The 14,845-nt window shown below is 43.0% G+C and overlaps 1 protein-coding gene across 3 annotated transcripts in view; it reads left to right on the top strand.

The window, feature by feature from the left end:
- Positions 1-14,845, top strand: part of spag16 (sperm associated antigen 16) — a 1,014,658-nt gene that overhangs the window by 491,938 nt on the left and 507,875 nt on the right. The window lies entirely within an intron of this gene.

The following is a 14,845-nucleotide window of genomic DNA, read 5'->3' as shown; positions in this document are numbered from 1 at the left end:
GTGCCGGTGTAATTACGGAAGATGGACTGTTCTACATCGCCAACAAAGAGACAGGATAGCTGGAGCCCATACAGGTGCCCATGGATACCCCTTTGGTCTGGAGGAAGTGAGAGGATTCGAAGGAGAAATTGTTGAGGATGAGGACCAGTTTGGACAAACGAATGAGAGTGTTGGTGGAAGGGTACTGTTGGGGACGTCGGGAGAGGAAGAAACGGAGGGCTTGGAGGCCCTGGTCATGGTGGATGGAGGTGTAGAGGGATTGGATATCCATGGTGAAGATAAGGCATTGGGGGCCGGGGAAACGGAAGTCTTGGAGGAGGTGGAGGGTGTGGGTGGTGTCTCGAACGTATGTGGGGTGTTCCTGGACTAGGGGGAATAGGACAGTGTCGCGGTAGGTAGAAATGAGTTCAGTGGGGCAGGAGCATGCTGAGACAGTGGGTCGGCCAGGGTGGTCAGGCTTGTGGATCTTGGGCAGGAGGTAGAACCGGGCAGTGCGGGGTTCCCGGACTATGAGGTTGGAAGCTGTGGGTGGGAGATCTGCTGAGCTAATGAGGTTCAGTATGGTCTGGCAAATGATGGTTTGATGATGGGGGGTGGGGTCATGGTCGAGTGAGCGGTAGGACGAGGTGTCCTCAAGTTGGCATTTAGCTTCTGCGGTGTAGATGTCAGTGCTCCAGACTACTACTGTGCCCCCTTTATCTGCTGGTTTGATGGTGAGGTCAGGATTGGAGCAGAGGGATTGGCGGGCTACATGTTGTGAGGGTGAGAGGTTGGAATGGGGGAGGGGGGTAGACAGGTTGAGGCAGTTAATGTCTTGGCAGCAGTTGGAAATGAAGAGGTCAAGGGTGGGTAATAGGCCAGCACGGGGTGTCCAGGTGGATGCAGTGTGTTGGAGGTGGGCGAAGGGGTCCTCGGAAGGTGGGCGGGAGTCCTGATTGTGAAAGTAAGCTCGGAGGCGGAGGCAATGGAAGAAGTGTTCGACGTCACAGCGTTTATTAAATTCATTGATGCGTGGGCGGAGGGGGATGAAGGTGAGTCCTTTGCTGAGGACTGATCGTTCATCCTCAGTGAGAGGGAAGTCTGGAGGAATGGCGAAAACTCGGCAGGGCTGGATGCTGGTATCTGGTGTGGGTGTGGAGCTGAGAGTAGGGGCGAAGCCTGTAACTGGAGTGAGTGTGGTGGTGGAGTCATGCGCAGGGGTGGTGTTCCCCTCAGGATTCTGGGGGGCTGGGATGGTGATAGTGGGATTTGTGGGGGGCGTATCAGCAGAATGCGGGTGAGTGGTGTTGGTGGGGGCGGAAGTGGTGGCAAACATGGCAGTGGGGTGGGCGGAAGTCACTGACTATGTGACATCAGCGATGATGTGAGGGGCAGAAGTGATGTCACGTGTGGTGCATGGGGATTTGTGAGGGGCGGAAGTGGCTGTGGAGGCGGAAGTGACATCATCAATCTGCGTGGGGGCTTCGATGTTGAGGCCATTTCGGAGACATGGATAGAGCAGGGACAGGAATGGATGTTGCAGGTTCTGGAATTTAGATGTTCCATTAAAAACAGAGAAGATGGTAAAAGAGGGGTATTGTGGCATTGTTAGTCAAGGACATTATTACAGTGAAGAAAGGATGCTTGAGGACTTGTTTACAGAGGTAGTATGGGCTGAGGCTAGAAACAGGAAAGGAGAGGCCACCCTGCTGAGAGTTTTCTATCGGCCTCTGAATAGTTCCAGAGATGTAGAGGAAAGGATTGCAAAGGTCATTTTGGATAGGAGCGACAGTAACTTGGTAGTTGTTATGGGGTCTTTAACTTTCCAAATATTGACTGGAAATACCATAGTTCGACTACTTTAAATGGGTCAGTTTTTGTCCAATATGTACAGGAGGGTTTCCTGACACAGTATGCAGACAAGCCAACAAGGGGTGAGGCCACACAGGCTTTGGTACTGGGTAAGGAATCTGGCCAGGTGTTAGATTTGGAGGTAGGTGAGCACTTTGGTGATAGTGATGACAATTTGGTTATGTTTACTTTAGTGATGGAAAAGAATATACTGCAGGGCAAGAGTTATAGCTGGGGAAAAGGCAATTATGATGCAACTAGGCAAGATTTAGAATGCATAGGATGGGGAAGGAAACTGTAGGCACAATTGAAATGTGGGCTTATTCAAGGAACAGCTACTGCGTGTCCTTGATAAGTACGTACTTGTCAGGCAAGGAGGAAGTGGTCGACCGAGGGAGCTGTAGTTTACTAAAGAAGTTGAATTTCTTGTCAAGAGGAAGAAGAAAGCTTATGTGAGGATGAAATGTGAAAGCTCAGTTACGGCACTTGAGAGTTACAAGTTAGTCAGGAAAGACCTAAAAAGAGAGCTAAGAATTTAAGGGCGGCACGGTGGCTCAGTGGTTAGCTATGCAGCCTCACAGCACCAGGGTCCCAGGTTCGATCCCAGCCTCAGCTGACTGTCTGTATGGAGTTTGCATGTTCTCCCTGTGTCTGCGTGGGTTTCCTCCGGTTGCTCCCGGGTTCCTCCCACACTCTAAAGATGTGCAGGTCAGGCAAATTGCCCATAGTGTTAGGTGCATTAGTCAAAGGGAAATGGGTCTGGGTGGATTACTGTTCAAAGGGTCGGTATAGACTGGTTGGGCCGAAGGGCCTGTTTCAACACTGTAGGGAATCTAATCTAATCTAAAGAGCCAAGAGGGAACATGAAAAGTCATTGGCAGATAGGATCAAGGAAAACCCTAAAGCTTTCTATAGGTATATCAGGAATAATAGAATGACTAGATTACGATTAGGGCCAATCAAGGATAGGAATGGGAAAGTTATGCATGGAGTCAGAGGAGATCGGGGAAGCGCTAAATGAATTTTATTTTTGTCAGTGTTCACATTGGAAAAAGACAATGTTGTTGAGGAGAATACTGAGATACAGGCTACTAGAATATATGGGATTGAGTTGCACAAGGAGGAGGTGTTAGCAATTCTAGAAAGTGTCAAAACAGATAAATCCCCTGGACTGGATGGGATTTATCCTAGGATTCTCTGGGAAGCCAGGGAGGAGATTACTGAGCCTTTGGCTTTGATCTTTATGTCATCATTGCCTACAGGAATAGTGCCAGAAGACTGGAGGATATCAAATATTGTCCCTTTGTTCGAGAAGGGGAGTAGAGACCACCATGGTAATTATAGACCGGTGACCATTGAGAATAGTAAGGGAGTGGAACGCAGTGGCTGCAACAGTAGAATGTGTTGGAAAAGGTTATAAGAGATAAAATTTACAATCATTTAGAGAGGAATAAGTTGATTAGGGATAGTCAACCTGGAGTTGTGAAGGGTAGGTCGTGCCTCACAAACCTTATTGAGTTCTTTGAGATGGTGACCAAATGGATGGATGAGGTTAAAGCAGTTGATGCGGTGTATTTGGATTTCAGTAAGGCATTTGATAAGGTTCCCCATGGTGGGCTATTGCTCAAAATACAGAGGCATGAGATTGAGGGTGATTTAGTGGTTTGGATCAGAAATTGGCTCACTGAAAGAAGGTGGTGATTGATGGGAAATGTTCATCCTGGAGTTCAGTTATGATTGGTGTACCACCAGGATCTGTTTTGGGACCACTGCTGTTTGTCATTTTTATAAATGACATAGATGAGGGTGTAGAAGGATGGGTTAGTAAATTTGCGGATGACACTAAGGTCGGTGGAATTGTGAATAGTGCTGAAGGATGTTGCAGGTTGCAAGGGAAATAGATAAAAGCAGAGATGTACTACTAAGACTTTATAAAGCTCTGGTTAGGCCCCATTTGGAGTACTGTGTCCAGTTTTGGTCCCCACACCTCAGGAAGGACATACTGGCACTGGAACGTGTCCAGCGGAGATTCACACGGATGATCCCTGGAATGACAGGTCTAGCATATGAGGAACGGCTGAGGATACTGGGATTGTATTCGTTGGAGTTTAGAAGATTAAGGGGAGATCTAATAGAGACGTACAAAATAATACATGGCTTTGAAAAGGTGGATGCTAGAAAATTGTTTCTGTTAGGCGAGGAGACTAGGACCCGTGGACACAGCCTTAGAATTAGAGGGGGTCATTTCAGAACGGAAATGCGGAGACATTTCTTCAGCCAGAGAGTGGTGGGCCTGTGGAATTCATTGCCACGGAGTGCAGTGGAAGCCGGGACGCTACATGTCTTCAAGGCCGAGATTGATAGGTTCTTGTTGTCTAGAGGAATTAAGGGCTATGGGGAGAACGCTGGCAAGTGGAGCTGAAATGCGCATCAGCCATGATTGAATGGCGGAGTGGACTCGATGGGCCGAATGGCCTTACTTCCACTCCTATGTCTTATGGTCTTATGGTCTTATAAGCTGCAGAGCTAGGCTGAGAGGTGGCAAATGGACTTGAATGCAGAAAAGTGTGAGGTGATTCACTTCGGAAGGAGTAACAGGAATAAAAAGTACTGAGCTAATGGTAAGATTCTTGTTAGTGTAGAGGAGCAGAGAGATCTCAGTGTCCATGTACATAGATTCCTGAAAGTTAAGGGTTGTTAAGAAGGCATACGATGTGTTAGCTTTTATAAGTAGAAGGATTGAGTTTCGGAGCCACAAGGTGTACAAACTACTGGTGCGGCCACACTTGGAGTGTTGCATGCAGTTCTGGTCACCGCATTATAGGAAGGATGTGGAAGCTTTGGAAAGGGTTCAGAGGAGATTTAGTAGAATGCTGCCTGGTATGGAGGGAAGGTCTTATGAGAAAAGGCTGAGGGATTTAATGCTGTTTTCATTAGAGGAAAGAAGGTTGAGAGCTGATTTAATTGAGACAAATAAGATAATCAGAGGGTTAGATAGGGTGGACACTAAGACCTTTTTCCTCGATGGTGATGGCTAGCACAAGGGGACATAGCTGTAAATTGAGGGGAGATGGATATAGGACAGATGTCAGAGGTGGTAAAAACAATGACTGCAGATGCTGGAAACTAGATTCTGGATTAGTGTGCTGGAAGAGCACAGCAGTTCAGGCAGCATCCGAGGAGCAGTAAAATCGACGTTTCGGGCAAAAGCCCTCCGTCAGGAATACAGGCAGAGAGCCTGAAGAGTGGAGAGATAAGGGAGAGGAGGGTGGAGGTGGGGAGAAAGTAGCATAGAGTACAATAGGTGAGTGGGGGAGGGGATGAAGGTGATAGGTCGGGGGCGGGGAGAGGGTGGAGTGGATAAGTGGAAAAGAAGATAGGCAGGTAGGACAAATCATGGGGACAGTGCTGAGTTGGAAGTTTGGAACTGGGGTGAGATGGGGGAAGGGGAAATGAGGAAACTGTTGAAGTCCACATTGATACCCTGGGGTTGAAGTGTTCACAGGCGGAAGATGAGGCGTTCTTCCTCCAGGCGTCTGGTGGTGAGGGAGCGGCGGTGAAGGAGACCCAGGACCTCCATGTCCTCGGCAGAGTGGGAGGGGGAGTTGAAATGTTTGGCCACAGGACGGTGTGGTTGATTGGTGCGGGTGTCCTGGAGATGTTTCCTAAAGCGCTCTGCTAGGAGGCGTCCAGTCTCCCCAATGTAGAGGAGACCGCATCGGGAGCAACGGATACAATAAATGATATTGGTGGATGTGCAGGTAAAACTTTGATGGATGTGGAAGGCTCCTTTAGGAACTTGGATGGAGGTGAGGGAGGAGGTGTGGGCACAGGTTTTTCAATTCCTGCGGTGACAGGGAAAGGTGCCAGGATGGGAGGGTGGGTTATAGGGGGGCGTGGACCTGACCAGGTAGTCACGGAGGGAACGGTCTTTGCAGAAGGCGGAAAGGGGTGTGGAGGGAAATATATCCCTGGTGGTGGGGTCTGTTTGGAGGTGGCGGAAATATCGGCGGATAATTTGGTTTATGCGAAGGTTGGTAGGGTGGAAGGTGAGCACCAGGGGCGTTCTGTCCTTGTTACAGTTGGAGGGGTGGGGTCCAAGGCCCTGAAGGAGCCTTCCACATCCGTCAAAGTTTTACCTGCACATCCACCAATATCATTTATTTTATCCATTGTTCCCGATGTAGTCTCCTCTACATTGGGGAGACTGGATGCCTCCTAGCAGAGCGCTTTAGGGAACAACTCCGGGACACCCGCACCAATCAACCACACCGGCCTGTGGCCAAACATTTCAACTCCCCCTCCCACTCTGCTGAGGATATGGAGGTCCTGGGCCACCTTCACCGCCGCTCCCTCACCACCAGACACCTGGAGGAAGAACGCCTCATCTTCCGCCTGTGAACACTTCAACCCCAGGGTATCAATGTGGACTTCAACAGTTTCCTCATTTCCCCTTCCCCCACCTCACCTCAGTTCCAAACTTCCAGCTCAGCACTGTCCCCATGACTTGTCCTACCTGCCTATCTTCTTTTCCACTTATCCACTCCACCCTCCCCCCGCCCCTGACCTATCACCTTCATCCCCTCCCCCACTCACCTATTGTAATCTGTGCTACTTTCCCCCCACTTCCACCCTCCTCTCTCTTATCTCTCCACTCTTACAGGCTCTCTGCCTGTATTCCTGATGAAGGGCTTTTGCCCAAAACGTCGATTTTACTGCTCCTCGGATGCTGCCTGAACTACTGTGCTGTTCCAGCACCACTAATCCAGATGTCAGAGGTGGTTTCTTTACTCAGAGAATAGTTGGGGCATGGAACGCAGTGGCTGTAATAGTAGTAGACTCGCCAACTTTAAGGGCATTTAAATGTTCATTGGATAAACATATGGATGAAAATGGAATAGTGTCAGATAGATAGGCTTCAGATTGGTTGTTGCAACATTGAGGGCCACAGGGCCTGAACTGAGCTGTTATGCTTATGTTTTATGTTCCTTTGTAAACTCACAAAAGCCAATTTAAACTGGTTCCTTTTAAAACATAACTTAATTTGGTCTGGGAGATAGATATCCACAAGGGCAAGTATCTTATGTAAATTAACTTATTAACTGAGAGGTGGGTGTGACAGTTTTGGGTATCCCATTTGGAACCATAATAATTTGGGAACCTCACCTGAGGTGTGCTTATAATAGAAAGATAGGCATACTGTATGTGTATCATTGCTTTAAGAGAGCTCACCTTTTACATACTCCAAGTGCAGTGCATATATAAGTCTGTAACTCTAAATGTGAAGAGTACACACTGCACTCAGGTGCTTTTTTTTAATCATTCATGGGATATGTATGCCACAGATGGTGCCAGTATTTATTGCCAATCCTGAATTGCCCTTGAGAAAATGATGGTAAGCTGCCTTCTTGATCCACTGAAGTCTATTTGTTGTAGGTAGACCACTGTACTGTTAGTGAGGGAATTCAGGAGTTTAACCCAGTGACACTGAAGGAACAGCGATATATTTTGAAGTCAGGTTGGTGAATGACTTGCAATACCTGTTTTATAACTTGTAATGTGTTTTAAAATAAAATCAATGAATCTCACTTCTGGAATTTCCAGCCTCAGCAACCTTTTAGAAGACAGTTTCAGATTTCTCTTTATGTAATGTTATATTTCATAACATCATACTTGAATGACATAGTTCTGAATTTAAGGTATGTTTCCCTGTTTTGGACTTTCCTGCAAACAGAATAATTTTTCATTGTTTTCCCTCCTCTGTATTTTTTACCCTTTGGCTATCCTAAACATTTCAATTAGATCATCTCAGAATCTTCTATATTTTAGGGAATTCAAGGTTAGACATTGCAATCTGTCTTCATAGATTAACTCATTCAGTGTCTGCTGCTGCTGCTGCCACTTGACCTGGTCTGTACTTACATATACTGCAGGCTTTGTGAAACTTTCCTGCTGTTGCATTGGGTCGTGAGTAGAATGCTATCTATTCTGCTTTCCATTTTTCTGCTCGATATTGATTTTACCCAACTTCACTTAAAATGTAAGAAAACAAACCTCTACTCCAGTATAGGTTTAATTCTGTGAATTGGACCTTTGCTCCTCGTTTCACTTTACTTTTGAGTTGAATTTGATTCGTTCCTGTTCATTCCCATCCTGCTCTTGATTCTGAGTAATCTCTCTGTGGTTTCAGTGTGCTAACTTCCTATGGTTGTGCTTGTGCTCTGATTAACTTTACCTTCTGAATTCCTTCACTGATTGTATCCAAACCAGCTCCTCAGGATCTTACTGCTTCCTCTAATCCTTTGTGCTTCTCACCTCCATGCAGCTAATGCACAAATCATATTGTTCTTCTTGACAAAAAAACTGCAATTGCCTTTCACTCTCCTGGCTTCTTGGACCTAATTCCTCTTAGAATTCTGCTTTCAGTTCCTTGTTCTTCTTCTGTCATATTTGGTCTGCTGTTGAATCCTGCCAATAGCTGAATAAGTTACACATCTCTGCATATCTTGTATTAATCTCCACTGGCTAATGAATATTCTCAGCCCTCTAACTTAACTGGATACCATAAAACACCATCAATCAAAAACAGCTCCAAATCAAAAGCTGGTTCCTCACTTCATCATTGGATTGTGGGTACCCCAGACTGAGTCTGGCCTGCCTAGAAAGTCAACCCCACCTAACCAAAGGATTTCAGAAATTAGAATAAAAGGAAAAATTACTGTAAATATCCAGCAATCAAGCTCATGTCAACATTTAAGTTTGAGCTCATCCAGATTGGATGAAAATTGTATCGTGTAGGATAGATAGGCTTCAGATTGGTTCCACAGTTTGGTGCAACATCAAGGGCTGAAGGGCCTGTACTGCGTTGTAATGTTCTATGTTCTATTGTGCATGAGATCTTCTTCTGTCCTTGCAAACTAACATTCCATTTCCAAACTCCCTTCTCTCTCTAAAGTCCTGAAATATATGATTGATTCACATGGTCTCCGTCTTACACATGGACTATTGTTTGGATTGCACTCATCCAGTTGTGTGTAGAATATTCTTTGCATTCATTACTTGTGATTTTTTTGCCAGTAGAAGTCTTTGGGAAGTCAAGTGAGTCTGGGACCACAGAATACCTGGCCCTGACCTATCTCTGTCACTATTATATTTATGTGGCTGGTGACCATCCACAGTATTGGTGTGTTTAGAATTTGACAATTGTAAAGACCCTGCCACAGGGAAGTGGTTTATACTCTTTTGTGAAAGAAGGTCATTGCCTGGTGCTGTGTGGCTCAACAAAGTTGGTACAATTTGCTTCGTTATCCAAGGAAACATAATTGAAATTGAACACTATGCAAACATCAGCAAATATCTACCACTTCTGATGCATGGTGGAGTGAAGGTGATTGATGAAGCAGTGGAAGATATTTAGGACACTGGCCTGAAGAACTTCTGCAATTATGTCCTGTAGCTAAGATAATTGGCCATTGATAATCATATCCATCTTCTTCTATACTTGATATGATGTAAGCCAATAGAAAGCTTTCTCCTGATTTCTAATTACTTCAGTTTTATTCAGACTTCGTAATGTCACATTCTGTCAAATACTGCCTTGATGGCAAGGGCAGTCACTCTAACTCACCTGAAGGATTTTGGTCTCTTATTTTTCATATTTTCATATTTATACCAAGTCTGTAATGAGATTTGGAGCTCAGTGACACCCATATTGAGGGTCAATATAGATCAATTACCATAAGCACTGTGGATGAACAAAGTTTGATGTGGGGGACACACTGAGTGCTAACCTTTGGATAAACTGGAGCATGGAGGCTAGAAGATCGCAAGAATAATATCAAAGTTGACAAAAACAAAATATATGGATAAGGATCTCCCTTGTTGACCTCAGTCGGGAAGAGAATATCTAGAAGGTGGATGTAGATAGTCTTTGTGGTGGAGAAGATTGGAGGTTGAGTCAGATGTGGTTAAACACTTGAACTTTATCTGAGACAGTGGTCAGAGAGGAATTATTAGTATAGGTGTAGAATCTGTGATAAGGACAAAGGCTTTCTTTTTCTCAATGCTTAACTAGTGGAAGTTGCAGCTCTTCCAAACTTGGACATCAGACAAGCACAATGAGGTTAAAGTGGAAGATCAAAGAGACAGTGATGGGATAGAGCAAGTGTCATCAGTGTACGTATGCAGTTGACCTCATGCCTTTGGATTACATCATTAAGAGACAGTGTGTTGACGAAGAAGATGAGGCACAAAGGATAGATGCTTGTGAAATTTGGAGATAATGATGCTGAGGTGGGGGGAGCAGCCAATGTTACAGATGTTGCTCTTCTAACTCTGGTTTCTTTTCTTGCATCAGTGGTGGTCAAGCCTTCAATCCTAAGCATCTCCACTGTAATTCTATCCATGATACTACTTTCCTGTCTTTTTTAGGAATCCAATTTTCTGAATGTAACTTCCTTAACTCCAGTTCACTTTTTTATTATGACTCCCTGGAATGTCTTGAGATGCTTCCTTTTATGGTGACACATGAGCCACTTGACTACCATGAAAAGATTATAAAAAATTGGCTGATTTTACTGTGGTCATAACGGATGCAACTTGTAAGCACAAAGAAAATTCAAAATAATTTTTCTTAACAGAAACCATATCAATGTCTAAAATGAAAATAGAAAAATATATTTTTGTTTTGTGCAAACTGCTTGGTCCAGATAATGTGTTTGTAGAATGTTTTCATTGCATTTTCCTGGAACAATATGCTGTGGAAGCACAAGATCTAATATTGTGCAATGAGATAGGTCAATAATAACAAAATATGAGAAATAGTGATCATATTTCTATTGAATTCTAATTTATTTTTAAAACTGACATACTTTAGTCACAAAAATTGATTTATAATTATGAGGGAAGAACTGGCTACAATTGATTGGGCAAATAGGTTAACAGACATGATGGTAAATTATTACTGGGAAATGTTTCAAGAAACAGTCCATAATGTTGAACAAAAGTACAACAATATATTCTATTGAGAAACAAAAGCACAGACACCATTCATGTCTCCCTCAGGAAGTTAAAGATGGTATTAAATTAAGGGACTTAAAATCTGCAAAGAGAAGGAACAAGTCTAAGAATTGGGAGTATTTAGAAACAGCAAAAAGTTGATAGAAAGGGAAAAATAGAATATTCAAATAAACTAGTAAAACATAAAAACAGGATGTAAAAGTTTTTAGAAGTATGTAATGGAAGAGAGTGATGAAGTAAACCTTGGTCCATTAGAAGCAGAAATTACCATGGAAAATGAGGAAATGGCACAACATTGAAAAAATATTGTGTGTCTGTACTCACAGTAGAAAACATATATTACATACCAAAACTAGATGGTAACATAGGGACTAAAATGTTTGAGGAGATTAAAGCAATTACTAGCAGCAGAGAGAAGTGCTTAATGCACAGAAGACAGAGTGGCCATGGACAGGATATTTTCAAGTTGACAGATGGTGCTAGTGAAAATCCACAAGGATCAATGTTGGAGCCTCACCTATTTACAATCTACTTAATGACTTAAATTTAGAGATGGAGGTTTTGACCTTTGTCTCCATGTCAGGATATAGAGTTGGAAGAAATTCCACCTCCACAAACCCAACCTTTAAAAACGAAGACCCACAGTTTCCAGTTTTGGCCCTACAGGGCTGGTTGTATTGGTGCTCTGACTGGGAGACCTGGGAAGAGAGAAGGAGGCTGGTGGTTCCTGAGTAGAACATTTACTTAAGGACTGTGTTCAATGTTTAAAAATTGGAAAAAGAACAAAAACAAACCCTCTGTTTACACCTCCTTTCTCCCTTCATTTTCTAAGCCCCATCCATATCAACCCATGCCAACCTATGCCCACTCACCATGGCTCCTCGTAATCCTTGTGCCAACCTTTGTCCAATCTATTGGTATTGTTATGAAGTTAAAGACATGTACTGTACCTTTAAAAGAGAATGAATGCTGTTCTGCACTGAGAGATTACAAGAGCAGTCACAGGGTGTGATGGAAAATTGAAATTATGTAACATTTGACTATGAACTAGATACCTGAGTTGGTTGCTGTATTGACAACAATTCAAATTTAATCAATTAGTTTAAATTATGCTCCAAGATACTAAAATCCAATTCAGTTTGAATTTATTGTTTGCCAATATCAAATCAGTGAGATGATCCAATGTTGAAGATATAAAGACGGCAAGCATTTTGAAAATCAGAAAGAGCCGCTGTCATTGAGAGCCAGGAAATTAGGAACACTCTCTATCAAAGGTACTTTTTCATATGAAACATCTTCACTGTAAAAGAAAGAAGACAACCTATGGAGATCTTCAGCCAGGAGAACAAAAACACTGAAGTTAACAGCTGCTGTATGGTTTTGAAATTAAGTTGATGGAATTTTAGTAAGTGTTTTATTGGAACAGTATATTGTTATAGAGTTGGCGGCAAGTAATAAGCAGTTTAGAGAAAGGGGGGCTTAGAGTTGTGAATAGTTGTTGTTTAATGTTCACTTTTAGAGTTAAAGAATAATTTGATATTTTCTTTAAATAGTGGAATTTGGGAGTTCTCTGTTGCTTATATTTTAACAAATTACAAGGCGAGGTGAGCTTTTCCGGGTGCTTGGTTTAATTAACATCAGGGTTCACTGCTGTGTTGTAACTGTTTGGTGGCTTGGGTCCAAAATTTGGACAGTTTTAGGCAGATTCAGTCTGAGATTTGGACAAATTTGAACAAATTTGGGGTACGAAAGATCTCAGCGGATTTAAATACTTGCCAATTAGTGTCCTAGATCTTTAAATAAAACTTAGATGAGACAATTTGCTTAAGTTAGGTTACTTGTGGTTGGTTAAATTACAAGTGAGAAACTGGCGCTGAAGGTTGCTAAAGAGGTTCTGGGGTTTGAAGATGCTTCCCAAATTTGCCAAGGATGTTTAGAAAGATGGAGGAAGGGCTCACCTTTAGAATTAGCAAATAGGTTAGAATTGGGTTTAACCAGGGACAAAAGGAAAGCTGAAATTGTAAGGGAATTACTCAAACACTCAGGTGTGTCAGAGAAACACACAAGTGCAGGAGAGATAGAAAAACTTAAATTACAATTGAGGCAAATTGAGTTAGAAGATAAAGAAAGGGAAAGAAGAACCATGGAAGAAGAAAGAGAAAGAGAGAGAGAAGAAAAGGAGAAAGAGGAAAAAGAAAGAAAGAGAAGGTTCTTAGCTGAACAAAGAGAGAAAGAAGAAAGAGAAAGAAAGAGAGAAAGAGAACGGCAGAGAGAATTTGAACTTCAGAAGTTGCGAATTAGTCATGAAAATTAACAGGATGGAAATGATGAGAGAAGGCAGTGATATATACAAATATGTTAAAACATTGCCACATTTTGATGAGAAAATTGTTAAAGCCTTCTGTATTTCATTTGAAAAATTGGTGAGGCAGATGGAATGGCTAGAGACTAAGCTGGTAGGCAGAGCTAGTGAGGTATTTGTAGTACTGTTAGATGAGGGGTCAAGAGATTATGCAATTTTGAGTGATTATGAATTGGTACTAGAAGCATATAGATAGCAGTTCAGAAACATAAAGAAGGAACCAGGCCAGACTTATGTTGAGTTCGAAAGAATGAAATATTGAAATTTTGATAGATGGGTGCGGGCCTTGGAAATAGATAAGACCTATGAGAGTCTGAGGGAAGTTTTTCTGCTGGAGGAATTTAAAAACTCACTTCCAGAGATAATAAGTATTCGAGTGGATGAACAGAAAGTTCAAGAAATGAGAAAAGCAGCGGAGATGACAGGTGAATATGCATTGTTACATAAGGCAAAATTCAACTTCCGGGAAGCATTTCATCCTGTGAAGGATAGAAATTGGGAGAATGGGAGATCCCACACTACAAAACAAAGAGTAGAGCACACTGGTAATTGTTTACCACAGATGAGAAAAGAAGCCCAAGAGGTTGAAAAGAAGGTGAAAGGCCTCAGATGATTTCACTGTGGTAAGGTGGGACACACAAAGTTACAGCACTGGTCATTGAAGAAAGGCACTGTGGGAAAAGATGTGGTAAAATAGGCTAAATTAATGGGATTAGTAGAAGTAGTAAAGGAAACCCCAAGAAAAGTCGAGGAGCTACAAGAGAGTGCACAGCATAGGCAGGGGCTTTGTATTGAGTTAGTGCCTCATCTCTATAAAGACTTCATTTCTGTGGGCAATGTTTACTCAGAAAGAACAGGGGGAGAATGGAAAAAAGTTATAATTTTGAGAGATATGGGATCTAGTCAGTCTTTAACAGTGAGAGATTAATGTAATTTCACTCTTTCTGACATGTTACTCGGAAGAGTGGTAATTTGTGGAATAGCTGGACAGAAATTTAGCGTTCCCCTGTTGGAGGGCTAAATTAAGTCTGGGGAAGTAACAGTGGGAGTGATTGACAGAGTGTCAGTTCCAGAATACAGTTTGTTCTTGAGAACGATTTAATAGGATCCAAGGTAGGAGTAACATTCCTTGTTGTGAAGAAGCCAAAGGAAGACAGGGAACGGAGGAGTTAAAAGGAAAATACCTTGGAATTTTTCCAGACTGCGTAGTAACAAGATCCCACCATCATGAGTCACAGCAAGAAGCAAAAACTAAAGTGAAAGACGAAGGAGTTGAGGTTCAGTTAGCGCAAATCTTATTTGATGTAATGGTGCTGAACAGGCAGAGGGACAGGCAGAAGTGTTTAGTCTTGAAAGGCTAATGGACTTTAAACAGAAAGACGATACAATAAAAGATTATGAGGGGCATGGATAGGGTAAATAGACAAATTCTTTTCCCTGGGATCGGGGAGTCCAGAACTAGAGAGCATAGGTTTAGGGTGAGAGGGGAAAGATATAAAAGAGACCTACAGAGCAATTTTTTCACACAGAGAGTGGTACGTGTATGGAATGAGCTGCCAGAGGAAGTGGTGGAGGCTGGTACAACTGCAACATTTAAGAGGCATTTGGATGGGTGGGTATATGAATAGGAAGGGT

Source organism: Chiloscyllium punctatum, chromosome 10, assembly GCF_047496795.1.
Source record: "Chiloscyllium punctatum isolate Juve2018m chromosome 10, sChiPun1.3, whole genome shotgun sequence".
NCBI lineage: Eukaryota > Metazoa > Chordata > Chondrichthyes > Orectolobiformes > Hemiscylliidae > Chiloscyllium > Chiloscyllium punctatum.
Note: the sequence above shows the minus strand (reverse complement) of the source record. Positions and strands in the feature narration are given on the sequence as shown.